The sequence below is a fragment of the Ursus maritimus genome (assembly GCF_017311325.1).
Source record: "Ursus maritimus isolate PB19 chromosome X unlocalized genomic scaffold, ASM1731132v1 scaffold_X1, whole genome shotgun sequence".
NCBI classification, from domain to species: domain Eukaryota; kingdom Metazoa; phylum Chordata; class Mammalia; order Carnivora; family Ursidae; genus Ursus; species Ursus maritimus.
In genome coordinates, this window is record NW_024423319.1 from 101678458 (window position 1) to 101698394 (window position 19937).

Below are 19937 nucleotides of genomic sequence, written 5' to 3' on the forward strand. Positions count from 1 at the left end.
TTTCAGGGGTAAAATGCTATTATAGAAAATAACTTTCGGCCTCTGATGCAGGTGGTCTGAGTTTTAATTCTCATACTTTTGTGTACAGGCTTTGCCAGGCAAGTCATTTATTTTTACTGAAGTATAATTTCTGTATATGAAAAAGTAATCTTCATTCATTTTAGCACTTCCTGAGGCCCTTTGATGTGTTCAGGGCCCTGGATAGCCACTGGGTTCACAACTATGCCCCTGCATTTGAGAATATCACAGTTCTTTTTTTCTTACCTTACATAAGTGTTTTGAAACTCAGTTTAGACCATTAATATGAAAGTATTTGGACACTTATGTGTTATCTATAAAATGATAGTGTGTGAAATAGTTCCTTCACTGTGCTCAACCATAGGAAAATGTTAGAGTGGGCATTTCAGGGAAAGAAATTGGCTAAGGATGGAGATATCTTTGGTCAGAGATAACTTATTTGGTGGTTTTAAGTTCATTACAAAGAAATTGCTGCCTAAACTAAAGGATTGTTTTCTCCATAGTTTGATTCATTAACTTGTAAATAAAAAAACTATTCGTTCCTTTCTGTCCATATTAAAGTGTCTTATTCTTTCCTTCTAGTCTGTAATACCAGTATGCTGTAGAGAGGGACAAATGAAATAAAACATAAGCCCATATTTGTTTACTATGCTGTGTAACAAATTACCACCAATTTAGCACTTTAAAACAATACATATATATTTTCTCATAGTTTTTGTGGGTCAAGAGTCCAGGTCTGGGTTTGGCTGAGTGCTCTGCTCAAGGTCTCACAAGACTTCAATTATGGTGTTGGCTGGCCTGTATTCTAATCTTGAGGTCTGACTGGGAAAAACCTCATTCAAGTCGTCAGCAGAACTAATTTCTTTGCACTTGTATCACTGAGGGCCCTGGCTTTTTGCTGGCTGCCATCTAGCTGTCCTCGGGTCCCAGAGACTACCTGTAGTTCCTTGCCACATGGGCTTTTCCAGCATGGCAACTTACTTCATCAAGCTGCTCAGGGAAGGCCCAGTCCCTTTTCAAAAGGCTTTCACCTGGTTAAATCAGGCCCACCCTGGATAATCTCTCTTTTGATTAATTCAGTTTGGACTGATTTGGTATCTTAATTATATCTGCAGAGCCCCTTTATGTTTGCCTCTTCTATGGCTAAAAGCAAGTCACAGGTCCTATTCACACTGAAGGGGAGGGTATTATGCAGGGCATGAAATATAAGTAGGTGGGAAATGTAGGGACCACCACAGGAATGAAGGAATCAAAAAAAAATCTTTTAAATAAAAAATCCCAATTTGATCTTTTTTAAAAAAAATCAAACATACTATGCCATTTCCTTAATTTCTCAATCACAGTTATTTTTGTTTTGTAAGCTGCTTTAGGAAATAGAGGTGTATTTCTCCAGGGGAGATAGGCAGTGCTTACATGGAATGGATGGAAGAGTATGGGTGATAGATTGGTGATGTTACCAATAATAATACTTAGCAATTCATTATGTGCCATGGATTTTTCTAAGTATTCCTCATGAATTGTTTCATTTAATCCTCACCACAACTCTATGAGGTAGGTACTATTAATATATAAAAGGAAAAATGTGATCTTTTGGAAGATCTACATTGTAATGTGTAGTAATATTTGTGCCCTCACTTCTTAATGTGGTATATATGTAGTTGTTTAATCTTGATTAGTTGAATACTCTGAAATATGTATGATTAACATTTAGAGTCTACAATACTTATATAGTTATTAAACCAAAGTTCTTAGAAAGTTGTAAACAACAAACAGCAAGCTGATTGTTAGATGTTTGGGATTTCTAAACTTGAGCCTGCTTTTTTTACTTGCTGAGAACTTAGGCAATCACCTCAAATTCTTAGATCCCCAAATCTTTCCTTTAAAATAAGGATTTGAACCACAACTTCTGTAAGAGTCTACCTATATTTAAGTAAAGCACATTCAAAATGCTTGGGGAAGTTTTCACACTGGGTGTACCTAATAACCAAAAACAATTTCTAAATACATTAACTATAGTAGAAATAATGTTAGGTGAATAGAGTTCATATGTGGGCAAGGGTTTTGTGAGTTAGGTTTGCATTCCAGCCCTACAACTTACTAAGTTATAAGTGACATGGCTACTTCAAGCATTAGTCTCTGTGAAACTGAAAAAAGAGACTGTCTTGCCACCCTGTTTTGGGAATCAATTAAGACAACTTACATAAAGCAATTAGTATAATGTCTGGTGCCATGATGTTGCTCACTTTCTCTTCTCAGTTGAAAAAAATTGAAATGTAAAAGAATAACCTGTAAACAACACAAAATAAATTTTATCTTCATATGGCTATTCAAACTTTGAAAGTATAAACTTCTAAAATTTTCCTTTGGGGATTTATAAATGTATGACACCCCAGAGTGGATAGGGGTGTGTGTGTGTGTGTAAAGCTATTGTGTGAATTAAGAAGTTCCATTGATAGCTGAATGAATCTTATAAGTTGGGAGACTTGAGTATAAAATGTCTCCCTTGGTGATTATAATGGAAAGTCATGTGTACATTTCTGAATGTTCCATTACACACATTTTAATTGCAGTGGTATTTTAATTGCACAGTGATTGCAGTTTTATAAGCTAGACTTATAAAAGTAGTCTGTGCTATACTATATTGAATGAAGCATTTCAGCATTTAGGAAGATGATATAAATAAGAGTTGTAAACTACATTAAGCTCTTTTTATAAGGTGATTGCTCTTTAATTCCACCTTTACTGCCCATAGGCTGAAAATGGTTGGAAAATGAACACTGTAACTGACTGGCATGGGAGATTTTAACACGTACTTGCAGTGTTGAGGGAAATCAGTTTTTGTACATCTTCTGAACTAAGCTAAAATCTCTATCTAGAGCTTTACTATTAAATGGCCATCTTATCAACCTTGCCTTTATATGTTTCATTCTCGTTTCTTTGTGGGATACTCTTGCTCATATAATCAAAAATAAACATGGATGTGTTATGCTTTTAGGATCATGTATGGTCCCTTTGATCATTCCTTTGTGACTATTCCAGGTATTAAGAGAACACATGGTTGAAAATTTACCTTTCAGAAGTCCTATGCCCATAATATCCACTTTTGTACTTCGCTACACTTTTTTGCTATTACTTTCTTTTCTATTTTTCGTACAACTATATTCAAAGAAATTGATATCACTGTGGAGAACATATTGACTTAAATTTGTTTAAAGAAATTAAAAAGACTGAAGATCGCAGCAGCTTTTTTTTTTTTTTTGCAAGTTCCTTTTACCCAGGACCACGTTTTGAATGAGTGACTGATATTTATGAGGCTTTCATCAGAATCTGTCAGGATTGAACGAGCCTTACTGAAAGAGAATGCATTACAAAGTTGTTGGAACCATTGTGCTTCTGAATGAACAGACTCAACTAATTCTGTGTCCAGTATCCTATTTGGTACATATATTAGAAATAGTTTTGCTCCTAACTTAAAAGTACTATGTTTATGATTTTAGTTTCCTCCTGACCACTCCTAAAAATTGACAAAGTCTAGAACAAACAAATGTGTTTCTATAAGCTTCCTAACTTATGAAATAAGGAGGTTGGGAGCTATTTGGTTTTTAAGGTTTTTTTCTGAGTCATGTTCTATGGTTTTACCTTTCTAGGCTCCCATATTTCTTGATTACATAATTGAAAAAAATTTGGTACCTTTTATTTTTTATTTACTTTCTTCATATTCCAATTTATCTATAATGAATTTGTTTGATTATTAAATGAGATTGGGGATAGATGCATAAAATGGGATAACCTTCCTCCCTGTAAATACTTGAGGACAAACAACATGGGAAAATAAATAAGTAAAAACTCAAACTTAGTAAAAAAACAAAAAACAAAAACAAACAAAAAAAAAACAAAAAAAGAAAAAAATCCAAATCATCAAGTCCCTGATGAATTAGAGTAAACTTTGGACCAGATCAAGATAGTAGCCCCAAAGAAATTATATGCTTTTTAAGTTCTCAGGCATCAATCTCACAGAACTGTTCATAAGTTATTAGTCTACAAAACTGGCCATCCATCTGTTGAATCATAAGGTCATTTTCCATGGACAGGCTGGAGAAGTTTGGCAAAACTCATGCAATAACAAGAAGTTCAGGGGAAAGTGGAGTTCAAAGAATTAGATAGACATACCATCACTGGGGGAATCAGATTTTGATTATGGCTGAGTGTAGATGACTAGCAGGTGAAAATAAAGATCTATAGTTGCTGATCTTGGTTAGCTGAAGATTAGTAGAAGCTAAATCACCATATAAAGGATCCTTAAGATACTGGATTCACTGAGCGTCAGGCCTTCTACCAACTGGTAAATGGAAAATACTCTCAGCGTTGAATGACAAGGAGAAAAAGTTTTTAATTCTGTTGATCTAAATCTAAGATACTTCTTAACTCATCCCCTGGGTCTTTCTCCCTCACACTATTTAATAAAAGCTTGAGTGTAGAAGATATGTTTGGTTGGCACTTACTATTCATTTCAACCACCTTTTAGTTTTTAGGTTTTGTGGGGTTTTTTTGTACTTCAGAGTCTGGAAAGCTAAAAACTGTATTTTCTAGCTGTCTTTAGCTAGAAACCTGAAACTCAGGTAGATTCTGTAAGTTAGATGCATTTATGTGAATTTTGAAATGAAGTGTTTTTTTCTCCTGTCAAGAAGGCCATGTTCCCCGGTTCCCACCCCTACAACACTGAATGTTAATTGCTAGCACCCAGGTGTCAAGAAGCAGAATGTGGGGTATCTATTTTGGGCTGGTGGGAATCTATAAAGAATGGTATGGCTCTAGAGCCAAGAACTGGAGCCATTTAATGATCACTGGATTGAAGCTATGGTGGTGTGTTCTTGTAGTCATTAGTTTCAGTGACATCTTTCTGATTAAATACAGTCTTGCTAAAGAAGATGTAGCAACTCCAACAGGTGGGTCTGTTCTATGTTGCTCATGGAATAATTTATGTCAGCCAATTCCTTAATATGTTCTAATTTGTTTTAAATCTGTTCTTAAAATAACTACAGACATTTATGTTTTGTATAACTGGAATCTTCTTGAAACTTGTCTCAAAAGGAAGTTTACCTATTCAAAGATGAATCATAATATATCTAAGATATGTCATATACAAAAAGTAATGCAAATAAGCAAGAGAGTCAGAACATTAAAAGTAAAAGAAAAAACTTTCAGGAAAAAGTTGCATACAATAAAAACACATTTACAAAATATCTACATTTAATCAAGAATATTAAAGTAAATATGCCTTCTCTGAAACAGGGCTTAAGAGACGTGGTGTAGGATTTCAAAGAAGGGAAATAAGAATAAAAGGGAAAGACAAAACTATCAGAATGCAGAAAATAAAAGGAAAAAAAAGTCATTAAAAGAAAGTCAAGTTTGAATCAGCAAAAATAGAAAGAAATGAAAGAATGAAATATCACTGAGCATCTTTAACTGACATCTATCAATTCATGCCCATTCAAGTAAATACAAATTTGAATGGCTCTGATAGATGTACATAAAAATCTGTGCCATAAAATCAGACCGTATCTTCATTTGAAATGCCCAGATGACAATTCTATAGAATCAACTGTATATTTGGTCACATACATCAATAAGAATTGCTAATAATTTTCCAAATATTTAAAAATAAGTATACCATATTCTCTTTTTATAATATAATGATATCACAAATTAATAAGGGAAAAAATCACCTTGACTTAGGAAATAAACACATGTGCATAACTTTTAAACACTTTTAATTGTGTAAATAAGGAAGTAAAAATTAGAAGTCATAAATATCTAGCATAATCATAAGCAAACACTGTATACATCAGTATTAGTAGGATACAGCTAAAGCTATGTTCAGTGTTCTAATAACTTAAAATATTCTAAATCTTAAGTATGTTAGATATTGTTATTTCCTAACCAACAGCTCCCTACCCCCTAATTACTTGCTGGCAGAAATTACTTTCCACATTTTAGGCTTAAAAAAGCAAATGCTTTGTTAGATATAGTTGAATTTGCATGTGGAGCTGGGAGCTGTTCTAGCTACCTATAAAACATGAGCAGTGACAACTCTGATATGGTAAGAATGGTAGAATAGGAAGATAGAAAATACAGGGTGGCCCTTAAAGATATTATTGAGCTGCTAAACCAGCTGTGGAATCACTCTGCTTGCAGACTTCCTGTTATACGAGCTAATAAATGTCCTTATTGTTTCAACCACATTTATAAGGATATTCTCTTTCAACAGAAAGTATACTACAAGCAAGAATGAAAATAAGTGAATTAAGCATGCAATTTAAAAGTTAGAGAGCAATAAAATAAATATAAGGAAAGGAAATGGAGAGAACAGAAAGAGAGCAACATAACTTAATGTTTAGTAAACCTTGAAAGAGATACAAAAAACATATTGAAAATTGGTTATTTGAGGAAGAACAGAGCAAAAATAATATAATCAACTAATTTAAAAAATAGGAAAGTACAAATATATGCATTTAAAAATGAAAATGTGGGAAGTAACAATTGGGGAAAAAAATAAGTCTGTCTTCCTCAAATCTTTGTTAAGAAGCAGAAAGTATGGGGGTGCCTGGGTGGCTCAGTCATTAAGCATCAGCCTTCGGCTCAGGGCATGATCCCGGAGTTCTGGGATCGAGCCCCACATCAGGCTCTTCCGCTGGGAGCCTGCTTCTTCCTCTCCCACTCCCCCTGCTTGTGTTCCCTCTCGCTGGCTGTCTCTCTGTCAGATAAATGAATAAAATCTTTTTTTAAAAAAAGCAGAAAGTATGGATTAATTGATTATTTTAGGATATTAATTATAATAACCTTTATCTCAGAAATAGACAATCTAAACATTACAGTTCCATTGAGTAAATTGAGGATACTTTTGAAGAATTACTCTCAAAAGGGTACTAATCCTTGGCAATTTCACAGAAAATTGCTAGCAAACCTTCAGGGAGTATGAACCCAATCATTTTAAACTGTAGAGAGCATAGAGAACAGGGACAATTCTTTTTACCAGACTAACATAATTTATATACCTGTTGTTCCTTACTCTTGCCTAATTCAATGGAATTGGCTAGTACTAATATAACATGGCAAAGTAATTAAGATATTTATGAATATGTTTTGTGGTATTAATTAGTGATGAGATGAAACATAATTCTCACTGTAGGTGTACAAATGGATTACAAAAATTTCAAAACCAATCCTAATTTTGAAAAGGAGAAGATATTTTTTATAGAATAGGAACATAGGGATACTTTAATGTGAATATTAAAAGCCAACTTATAACTTGTTAACTACTATGTGAAATTTAATTTAGGAACATGAAAAATATCTCTATCATCATCATCATTATTTTACATTGTTATTTTAGTATTAACCAATGGAATAAAGCAAGCAAGAGAAATAAGGGATACATAAACTAACAAAGAGTAGGAAATGTTTTATTATTTGGTAATGTGTTCATATGCCTGAAGACAAAAGAAAATCGGCTTGATGTCTGTTAGAATAATCACAATTATAAAATGGTTATAAAATTCATGAAGTCAGGGATCAGCAAATTTTTTTCCTTTTTTTCGAATTTTTATTTAAATTCTAGTTAGGTAACATATAGTGTAGCAAAAAAAAATTTTTTTCTAAAGGACCATACAGTAAATATATTTGGCTTTCTGGGCCATATAATCAATTTCAACATTCAGCTTTGTTTTTTAGCATGAAAGGAGCCATAGACAATATGTGGACAAATGGACATGGATGTTTTCTAATAATGGACATTGGGGAGGGTATCAGCTGTGGTGAGCGCTGTGAATTGTATAAGACTGATGAATCACAGACCTGTACCCCTGAAACAAATAATACGTTATATGTTAATAAAAAAATAAAATAAATGTTAACTATTGCTACAAAAAAAAAAAGAACTTTAGTTACAAAAACAGGCAGAGGGCTGGGTATAGCCTGAGGACCTTAGTTTGCTGACCTGTGAATTAATGGATAACAATTAAAATTTCTCTTAGATTTGCGTATCATCCAGTTGGAATATGTAATGAAATAAAGTAATACCACTTATAGTAAGAAAAAAGAGCAAATTACAGTTAAGAAATGTGAAAGATTTATATGAAAAACTTTAAAACTCAATTGAAGTAAGACTATTAGAAGCCTAAGATTGCTTTTAGCCTTGAAGATTAACTTATGTAAATTTACCATTTCTTCCCAAGTTAATCTAGAAATTTATATGATCCTAATAAATAACATAATTATTTGCATATATTTAACTTCATGTAAAAAAGAGAACAACAATGCTCAATAAATTGTAGATATTAAACTGTATTTGTATCAATAAATGAAAGGATAGGCAGATCATAGAAACACAAGTGAGTCCAGAAAGATTTCCAAAATATGAAAATTTACCATCTATTAATTAAATGTAGTATTTCACGTCAAGTAAATAATCCAAAAAAGGTTTGGGAATAAACAGATAAGAAACAAAACATATTTTAAAAACATCTATTTTATAATTTTATGTAGAGCAAAAACTTTTTAAAGAAGCTGAGAACCTAGAAGCTCTAAAACATTGCCAAACCTGATTAAACAACCAAAACACCATGATGATGATGATGATGATGATGACGACGACTGATAGCTGCGAAGTACTTAATATATGCTAAGCATTTTTCTAAACATTTAATCCTTCTTAAACATTTGATCCTTCTGAAGAATCTATGATACTAGGCCTACCCCATTTTATAGATAGGGATCTGGCACAAAGAGATCAGCTAGTGGAGGGGTTAAATTTTCTTTAAGGCAAACTAACATGCACAGTATGAAAATACAAATAAAACATACAAAAAGCATTAGTTAGAAATACAGTGAAGGGCTTATTTTGACATTTCATGAGTTCTTTTGTATCAATAAAAGACTCAAAACAATAAAAAATAGATCAACGTAGTAATATGCAATTTACAGAGAAAATAACAGAGCATTTGAACAGGTCCTTTAGAAAAATCAAATCCTGAATAAAAGAATGAAGAATAAAAATTGGAGGCACAGTCTTTTGTTTATATTGACACATATCTGAAGATTTATAATTCATTGTACATATTTTGATGGAAAAAAAAAGAAAGTGAAAGAAGGAAACATTTTGAGTTCAATTTGGCAATATCAGATTTTAAAAAATGCACATATTTTTAATGTGGTCATTTCATTTATGTAACCTACACATATGTTTATAAACATGATTGAAATATACCATGTAACAATATGTAAAATGTTTGTCATTTCCGTATTACTAATTACTGGTAAAATCCTGGAATGGACCTAAAGGTTTTGTAGTCATAGACTGACTTAAAAATTGTAGTAGCTACAATTGTAGTATTAGTTGTTAAAACAAATTAGATTCCTGTTCTTATATGGTGATATTGAAATGTATAAAACATAACTCAAGAAAACATAAAACTATACACACAGGAACATATAAAGAGTGTGTATAATGCTCATTTAAATAAAAGTGTTTTAAAAGATAAAGAAGTAAGCTTAGGATATTTCTGGGTGGTTGACAAGAAACTTAACGGCTTCCTGTGAGGAAAGGGAGTGAAGGTTTATATACGCAACTTGGTGTATTAGGGTTTTTTTAATCATTGGTTTTTTCATATAAAAAATAATTTTAAAAGATATTAAAATAAAGGTTACTTGTATGAATTTATGCATTTTAAAAGTAATTCTGAAACAAAGGAACGGTTATAAAATATGGGTGTGCCTTAACACGCTATTTAACAGTTTGTTTCCTGTAGAAGTAAATCCATGGCAAACTGAAACTTTTCTTGGTAAATAGCAACATTAGGACAGCATCACAAAACGCTGAGCATCTTTTAATGAATCTGAGAGCAGTTATTTGCCTGCATTATTTTATTTTAATAAAATAATAATTTTATTATTATTTTTAAAATAAATTGTAAGCCATTAGATTGCCATGGTTCACTCTCCCTTCTTCCTTCACTATTTTCCTTCTTTTACCATCAGCTAAAAATTAAACACCATATGCATGTTTAACAAACACATGATGAACACACAGAAGATTTTTGCTTAAATGCAGGGTTGAATAATACTGCTTTGTGTTGAACTTAGATTTAATTCTAGCTCTTTACTGTTTAATAACATTTCTAGCAATTACCACAGTTGGAATAGATCTAGACTTTGCCTGAGGTAATGTGTTTTTTCATAGCAAGAACTTTAGTTTGATTAAGTATAGAAGTTATGGGAGTATTTTTTTTCTGTTCTTTTGGGTTTGAGTGATAGCTAAATTTAAAAAATGACAAATTTAAGAGGAAAAGCTAACAATGAGTAGAGGAGATGATGCATTGTAATCTCTAATATAAATGCAAGGAATATGTTCTGTCCTCTATTGGCATGGCTATTGAAGCAAGCCATCTCTGTAAAAAACAAAAAGGTAAGGGAGATCCTTTTAAACTAGTCATTACTATAGTGGTCAGGGGATATTTAGCAAATATTAATATATGCCTTTCCTTGGGATGACAGCATGCATTTAATACAGTTGTTCTTTTATATCAGATTGTTCTGCAGAGATGCAGTACTTAATTCTTCAAAAGAAAAAGGGAATGACCCTTACTGTGAAGGAATTTACATTTATGGCTACAGATAATATACGATCATGTGTTTATAAGCTAACACTGCAGCTGATACATATATGCAATGTTAACCCATTGCTATGATAAAATTACTTTATGGAAGATGAAATATTAGGCCCTTGGTTAAAAGTATTTATCTGTAAAAACGTAAAGTAGATCTCCATCGGTAAAAACAAGAAAAAGTTATTGAGAGCATCAATTATGAGACAGGCATATCTGACCAAGCTTTATCATTAATAACTTATGGACAAAGGACATGAGGGAACATTTGTAGAAAAAGAAGGAAATGATATCTTCCCTTCTCTATTTGTCCTGTTGCTGTACTGCTAAATATTAGTTTTAATTTCAAAGAAAATGAATATATGAAGAAGTATGTATTCTTTCTATGTGTGTTTTATAAAAGAGAATAAACTTATGATAATAGGACACCCCCATGGGAAAAAATCAACAACACTGGATAAGGTAAATACGGTTGTTGGCCCTTTGTCCTTAGTCTTTTGTCAGCATAAATTCTTTATAATCTGCAAGAAACTTAACTTTTCCTGGTCTCAGTTTCTTTGATTCATATATTAATTAGAGGCATTGTCTTAAAATTCAATTTTAAGCCTTTTCCAGGTCTAAAATTTTAAGATGATCCTTGTAATCCTTTGTTTATGTCTACAAAATCTACAAAGGTATAACAGAAGGAAAAAAATCTGTTAGAAAATCTGCCACAAAACATAAAGAGTGGTGAATATGTCAACCAAAGAACAGGGTAAATGTCCCTTTTTCCTTGCATGTTTCAGTACATCCAGCTGGGCTTCCCTCTCCTTTTGCTCTCTCTGGTTCCCTCAGTCATATCTTTCCTCACCCCTCAGGATCAAGATTCTTCATAAGTGTTACAAAGCTCCCTAGGTACTGGATTATAGTCCTGGCTCTTTCCTGGAAGGGAAAAATAGATTCTAACTCTATATTTCTCAAGGGGTTTTAAATCCTTTAAGTTTTTCAAAGCAGGCAAACCCACCTTTCTTTTGTTAATACCAACAACTATTCATAACATAACTGCAAAATATTATTTTATTTTACGTCTGCCTCTTCATGCTTTTTTCCCCTAAGGATACCTCGTCCCTCTAGAGATTAAAGAAAAGATGTTCAACAGAGAAGGTGAACTAGAAAGAAAATTCCATGTTGCCACAGAGAATTTCATGGAGGGTTCACCATATGTCTTGACTGCTCACCAGAGTTTGAAAAGTACTATGTGGGACCGGCTGCATAAATCTTGAAAACAAGTGTCTTACAAGTGTGTGCCTGCAAGAAGTTTGCACTCTAATAAGAAGGATATGGCATGATACAAGTAAAAATAGTAAGATAACTAAATGAAGTATGTACCAAAAATGAGGAACAAAGCACCATGAAACTCCAAAGTTAGTAAGGTCACAGTCTTAGCCACAGTAAGTGGCTTCTGTAAGCATTATTTCACTTATAAGGGAGGAATATTCAGGTTTCCAGATCCTTAAGTAGATTTTAGAAGTTTCTCAAGAGCAAAAAATACCCCTTTTCATTATTTCATTTCCTTAGCCCCTAGCAACATCTTCCATGTAAAAGATGGAGTGAATCCTTATTGATTGATTGAAACCTGCAGCTACAGTATACTTATTCCACTGTGAAGGGGGGGAAGGTTTGTGGGATTGTTACTTCTCACTTATTTTGTATTGAAAGGATGCTCATGGCTCAGGTTCTTACTCCAAGCCACAGCCACACAAATCAAGTAAAAATTAAAAGCTCAAAATCCACATGAAAAACAACTCCTGGAATATACTTTAATAAAAATGTTTCATATTGAGAGAAATTTCTGTCAGAAGCTAAATTAGACACGTAAAATACTAAGAACACTAGATATATCAGCATTTGTATGTAGAGCTTGATGGTGAGGGAGGACACATTACTTAGTTTTTGAGGATTCTTTTTGTATAGAGTGAAGGAGTACTTATATTAATCTCTGCTAAAGTCTAAGCACTTCCTTAAGATGTTTTTCCCCTAGGGAAACATATTTTACTAAAAGAACATTCCAAGATATAACTTAATGAATAAGGGCAAATAATAATGAGAGAATAGGTTTATATGTATTTACCAAAATTTTAAGTAAAAATTCACTTAAATCAGTTCAGTAAATGTTTATCCCACATCTACTATATAGAACTTTCTAAGCCAAATGCTATGCTTATTTAAAAGAAGTAAATAAAATGTCAAAGCAATACCATACATACTGGTGAGAAAATTTTTTTAACATTTCAAATTTAACTTCATTAATGTTGCTTTGCTGTAGAATATGCTACTGGTTTCCTCATGTCTTATTTATTTGTGTGTTGCTGGATTTGTTAAGGAGAAGAATAACATACATGCCCTGTTATTTTTCATTGCTATTTTTCTTTCTTAGTATATTTTTTAAAGATTTTATTTTTATTTATTTGACAGAGATAGAGAGAGCCAGCGAGAGAGGGAACACAAGCAGGGGGAGTAGGAGAGGAAGAAGCAGGCTCACAGCGGAGGAGCCTGATGTGGGGCTTGATCCCATAACGCCAGGACCTCGCCCTGAGCCGAAGGCAGACGCTTAACCGCTGTGCTACCCAGGCGCCCCTTTCTTTCTTAGTATTTTTAAAGTAGTAGCTTCATAGCATTTTTCAGAAGGAATTTTGATTATAAAAAGAGAGGACTCGTGTGGTAATATTTTATATACACACCTCACAAATTTCAAAACTTATTTAATTTCTTTTTTGTTTTGTTGTTTTTGTTAATGCACCTCTTAGCAAACCACAGAAATTTACCTCATGACTCAGATTCTCTGTTCTTTGCAGAAGCCTGGCATGGATACCATTTCAAATTAGTGGCTCCATTGTTTAAATATTTGATGTTAAAGAATGTTTCCCGCTTACCAAGTAACTCTTTCACTTGCAAACATCGGAAGGGAAAAAATAGAAAAGACAAGCGATGGAAGCAAATTGTTCTTAAAATACGATAGCTGGCTGAGTTAAACTGAGTCAGTTACAGATTGCATCTTCCACTGAAATACGGTTTTCAGCAAAGAGACAATAATGTTGTGATGATTTAATTTTTACATGGGATTCTTACTTATTGAACATATAAATTAGAAAAAAATATGACAATTATCAAGAAATACATGTTAAAATTTTAACTCTCTGTGTTAACTGACTGTGTCATAGTGAAACTTCGTAGGACAGTAGGGCTAGAAGAAAACTTGAAGGTTACCTTTTTAATGGCAGCAGTAAATAAGTGGGCAGATATCTTAATTGTGGTGCAGTTGGCCTAGTCTTTCACAAACTAAACTTCTTTGCCCATCTGGACATGAGCAATGACCTACTTTTCTCAATTCTACTAGTATTGTATACTAATTCACAAAAGTGAAAGGTAATCCATGTATTATAAGAGGAAATAATGCAGTCGAAATGATGTATGATATTTAGCAGTCAGTCTTCTTTATTTTCCCTTATATATTGTGGAGGTAAATATACCTTCTGATAGGCAATTTTATGTAGATTCTGAAATTTAACCCCCATAGATGACAGAAAGACAAGCCTAGTTTGGAAACACACACACATATTCATTTTGACACATCTTAATTTCACATTTTTAAAGATTTATTTATTTGAGAGAGAGAGAGAGAACAGAGCAGAGGGAGAGGGAGAAAGAATCTTCAAGCAGACTCCCTGCTGAGCACAGAGCCCTACAGGGGCTCAGTCTCAGGACCCTGAGATCGTGACCTGAGCCAAAACCGAGTCAGACGCTTAACCGGCTGAGCCACCCAGGCTCTCCTTAATTTAACATTTTAAATATGCATTTGAACATGTCTTCCCTTAACTGGGCTTATTATGAGGATGGCATAAATTTACTGTTTATTATAAAATTTTCAGAGAAAGATCTGGAGCCTGAATCTTAGGCACTATTGCCTGTGTCGTCTTTATGTGAAATTGTTCACCATTAGATTTTTACATTGATATTAACCTCAACGTGGATATCTTTCTTGGGCTATTCACTACTATATTCATTCTCCAGGGCACATTCAATACATTTTTTTGTTCTACTTTATATTCATTCATACATATATGGCTTTAATACATAAATTCATTAATAAATATGTATTGAGTAGCTATCTTGTGCTGGATACTTTGCTGTTATGGACAAACATAACTATCTTGTAATGGATATCCAGAAACTTAGAATATTTCAACTCTTGAATACTTCTTCTCAGTATAAAGCATAACTTAATATTTAGAGATTTAAATAACAGGAACGTGCTATAGCAATTTGAAGCTTACTTTGTCTCAGATAGACTCGGCTGTTCTGCAGTAACAAAATATCCCCAGTTCTCCGAAGTTAATGATGATGATCAAGTTGATTTCTTGTTTATTCTACATGTCTGTAACGGGCCATTGGGGAAGGATAAGGGAAGTGTTTTTTGTTTGTGGTAGTTGTGCTTGGAGTCAAGCAAACAAAGCAGCCACTATGTGGAATATTTCTGGTTGTAAGCAAAGAGGTAAAAGGGATCTATGGATGGCAGCACATCTGCAATGAGCCGGCTATAGTGACAAATATCACCTCTGCTCACAACTGAACAGCTAAATCTAGTGACACAACTCCTATCCAACCATACAGAGACCAGAAAGTTCATCCTACCATGTACACAAATGGAAGAATACCCAGAAGTATTTGTTAAGCAGCACTAATAACTGAAGTACCAGTAGTACCTATTGATTGCTGAATATTTGGCCTCTTTCTTTCATACAGAATACATCTGTGTATCTTCCTTGAGGAAATAAACCAAAGGCGTCTTTTAGTCAAGGCCTCAGTTTCAATGTCCATGATCACACAGTTGCCTCTATCATGGAGACTGATGTGTGGTTGTCTTACATATGTTTCTGTTGTGGCAGAATCTATGAACAAAAACAAACATGAGTTATCTCCCGTTCACCCCCACTGTATACAGTGAGGGATCAAGTTCAGTATAACCTAGTAAACACTCCTATTTGGGAAAAGAAAGAATAGGGATGTGTAAAGTCGTTAGCAATACTGAAATGTTACTGGGCAGACATCTGAATGCAGGGAATATTCCTTGATTAGACTCCAATTTTTTTCCTAGTGGGTACTCTCTGGCCATTGATTTTTAAAACCCCTTTCTGTGTCCTGTGGTAGGTTTTACTTTATTACTATCTTTGTCCATATTTGATGTAAGATTTGAGGCTAAACTCTCCTTGAGGGCTGTACAGCTTTCTCATCCTGCTTTGTCTATTTCAAAGTTTGAAATCTTCATTATTCCTTTTTATCTCAAAGAATCAAAAAGATTTTTATTACAAGTTTGTGGTTTCTTTCTATTCTAGTCTCGCTCTTCCCTGTATAAACACACACACACAAAGAATTGCGTGAAGACTTCTTTACTCACCTTTGTATAACGTTTTTGACAAAGCTACTAAGCCCTCCTCCCACTACATCTTTTTCTTTAATGTTTTATTTTGAAATAATTAAGTTGCAAAATTATATATAAAGTTCACATATATCTTTCATCCAGCTCCCCCAATATTAACATTTTACATAACAATAGTATAGTTATCAAAATCAGAAAATTAACAGTATCGTCTAGATTACAGACCTAATTCAAATTTCCCCACTTTCCCACTAATGTCTTTTTTCTCCTCCAGGATCCAATCCAGGATCCCATGTTGTATTGAGTGTCATATCTCCTTAGTCTCCTTTAATCTATGACAGTTTTTCATTCTTTTTCTTTTATAACCTTGACACATTTGAAGAGTACTGGCCAGGTAGTCTATAGAATGTTTCTTAACTTGTCTCATGTTTTCTCATGATTAGATTGAAGTTATTTATTTTTGGCAAGAATATCACAGAAGTATTATCTATAGTTATTTTTAAGATCTCTCTGGTTCTCTCTCTATCCTAATTGTAGATACAGCATTGTAACAGTTTTCTCCCTGTCTGCCACCTAGACCTAAAGCTAATGCCTCCTATTTGATGTTTCCATTTTAGCAGTACCTCTTTCCTAGGAATCAATTTTATGTCAGTCATAATGGACTAGGTTATGTTAAAGAAACTACAACTTGTATATCTCAGTGCTTAAAGAAACACAGGCTCATCTCTCACCCATGAGACGTGGCAATCACAGGTTGGCAGAGAAACTTTGATCATGTGGTGTCTCAGGTATTCAGGCTGATGAAGCAGCCATGTTTCAGTGTTTCTGGTTATCCCAGCAGAGAGTATGTTACATCAGCAATTAAATGACACATCATGCTATTGCTCTCAGCTCACTATTTTGGCCTAACTCTAAGGTCACCAAGAAGTACATTCCTACCATGTGCTTAGAAGGGGGAGACCAGAAATATTTGAAAAACAGCATCAATGATTACCTCACCCCTACTATAATACTTTATAAATTTTAAATTATTTTACAAAATTATTTTCTGATATTACACTTCATGCATAATGGAGAAATCTGGAAAGAACAAATAGCATAAAAGATAAACATCAAATTATTCCTAATTCAGCCCTCAGAAATTATACATGAGTGCTTATGTTTGTTCCTTTGCATTTGCTTTTCCGTGTGTGTATGTGTATGCGTATGTGTAACTGAGATTACACTTCAGAAACAGATTTATATACTCCTAAATTTCACTTACTATAAAAATTTTGCCATGTTGGCACAAATTCTTTGAAATGATTTACTAAATAACTATAATATTTCATTACATGTATGCAAAGACAGGTTATTTATATTTTTGTTGGATATTATTTTTAATATTCTGCTATTTTAAAAACTGCTATGATATAATCTATCTAAAACACATTCTTCCTGTTTTTCTACTTATTAGCATAGCATATGAAAGCTGGACAGATTGCCATGAGATTTTGAGGCTTATATGTGGTGCTTGGTTTATTATTATTATTCTTGGGTATATGCTATCATGAATAAATAAATTTCTTACTGCATCATACCTTATAGCACATAGAGCGTTCTTACCTGCAAAGCAATTTCATCCTAATTTCAATACATTACCAGCCCTCCAGATGAGTTTTAAACCATCTTTTAAATAATAAATATTTTGCTGTTAATCTTTTTGGGGTTTCCCAACATATCTACAAATTACCATGTTTTTCTCTTATTTAAAAACTATGCTGTGGCAGCCGTAGGAATAAGCCTCTCAGATCTCTGACTTCAGGGATTATAATTGACAGAGGTCCCTAGTTATTGCCCTCTGAAATCCAGCATGGTATTGGCACCAAGGCCACGCTTCCCATGAGCTGCTCCCAGCCAATGACTGAGAATGGAGGATACTAAAACAGCACCATTTGGGAAACACAGTGTTCCTCTGACAGCTGATCTGGACTCAAGGACTCCTCATCAGCTTTGCCAAAATTTCTTAGAATCACAATCTAATGTATTTCCTGCCCAAATTTATCGTCTTTTCTTCCTCTTCCATGGGATTTAGACCTGCCTCACAGTGTGACCATTTTTCTAGTCCCCTGTAGTTCTCTCCCCATTTGTCCTTCATAGGTGTTTCCTCCAGTAAATCTGTTGGACATCTAATCCCATTTTGGCATCTGCTTCTCAAAGGACCCAAACTAACGTATGCATTGTTTTTTCTCTTATTATTTTCTTTGCGTTGGAAAGCATGCTGCTTTTTTTTTTTTCTTTCTTGTTTCAGATTTTAATGTATTCTAGATATTTGCCATGTGCTGTGTGATTGGTTAGGGCAAAATGTGCAGTATCACAAGGAATACATTAAGGAACAGGTTTTATTGGGGAAACTTACAAGGCAAGGGTAGCAAGAGAAGGCATAAACATCCTGATATTCCCACCTTTCCACTAAGAGGTATGCCAGGGTCAAGTGGAAGAACAGTGCCTGCCTCTTGCTTTTACTTGTTAGGGGGTTCATATGAGAACAAACTCATCAGTGTAGGAAGAGATTGTTGTGGTGCCAAGGGCATCATGTATCCGGAAAAGCTAGCTGCCCTATCTCTGGAGACACTGAGGCTCATGACAGGTGTGTTGTCCCTCCTTTCAGTAGTAGGAACTCATTTTGGAGAAGTTGAGTGAAAATACAGCTTCTCCCCCTGAGAGAAGAGAGTACCTCAGGTCCCAGCCAACTCACTGTCTAGCAAACTGAAGTAAGCTCCCAGGATCACATTTGGACACTTTTGCTCATTGCCCCTCCCACATTTTGAAATGTTATTTGCCAGTAGTTCAAGATTATTTATCATGATACAGAGGTGTACTTATTTTATATTCATAGAATTCTTAATATTAAGCTATTCTTTCATTCTTGAGATAGCCCTATTTTTTTCAGTAGCTAAATCATTTAATGAACAATTGGGTTTGTTTTCATGAAATCAGGTATTCTTACTTGAATTTACTTGAGGTTGAACTATCATGGAACCATGGTTTTATGTAGATGTGTGTATGTGTGTGTGCACATGAACTTATGCATGTCTGTTACCTTTGGCAATTATTGACAGACTAACTGTGCTACATTCAAAAATAAATTGTTTGAGGGGTGCCTGGGTGGCTCAGTCATTTAAGCATCTGACTTTTGATTTCTGCTCAGGTCATGATCTCAAGGTCGGGGCATCAAGCCCCGTGTTGGGCTCCATGCTCAATGGGGAGTCTGAGATTTCTCTCCCTCTCCCCCGCCCCTCCCCCCACTTATTCTCTCTCTCTCTCTCCCTCTCTCTGTCTCAAATAAATAAATAAATCTTAAAAAAATAAATTGCTTGGCTTTCCATTATTTTACATAAGACTAAATAGTTTAAGACTCTTAACTCTAGAGAACAAACCGCTAAGGGTTGCTGGAGGGGATGTGGGGGTGGATGGGCTAAACGGGTGATGGGGATTAAGGAGGGCACTTGTGATGAGCATTGGGTGTTATATGTAAGTGATGAATCACTACATTCTACTCCTGAAACTAATATTACACTATATGTTAACTAACTAGAATTTAAATAAAAATTTGGAACTAACAAATAGACTATTCCATTTAGCATAGGTATTATAACAGAAAACAACACATCATCTTTACTTAGAACCTATTTGAAAACTTTGATGTATTTCTTTTATGCTAATTTGTTGGTTCAGATTTGTCTACTTATGTCCATTGAGATAGTTTATATTTTCCATATTTATTTTTTTCAGATTGTAGAATGTATGTATTCTGTCTCTATATTTTTAAATACTTCTGTAGTGTTTTTTTGTTTCAAATT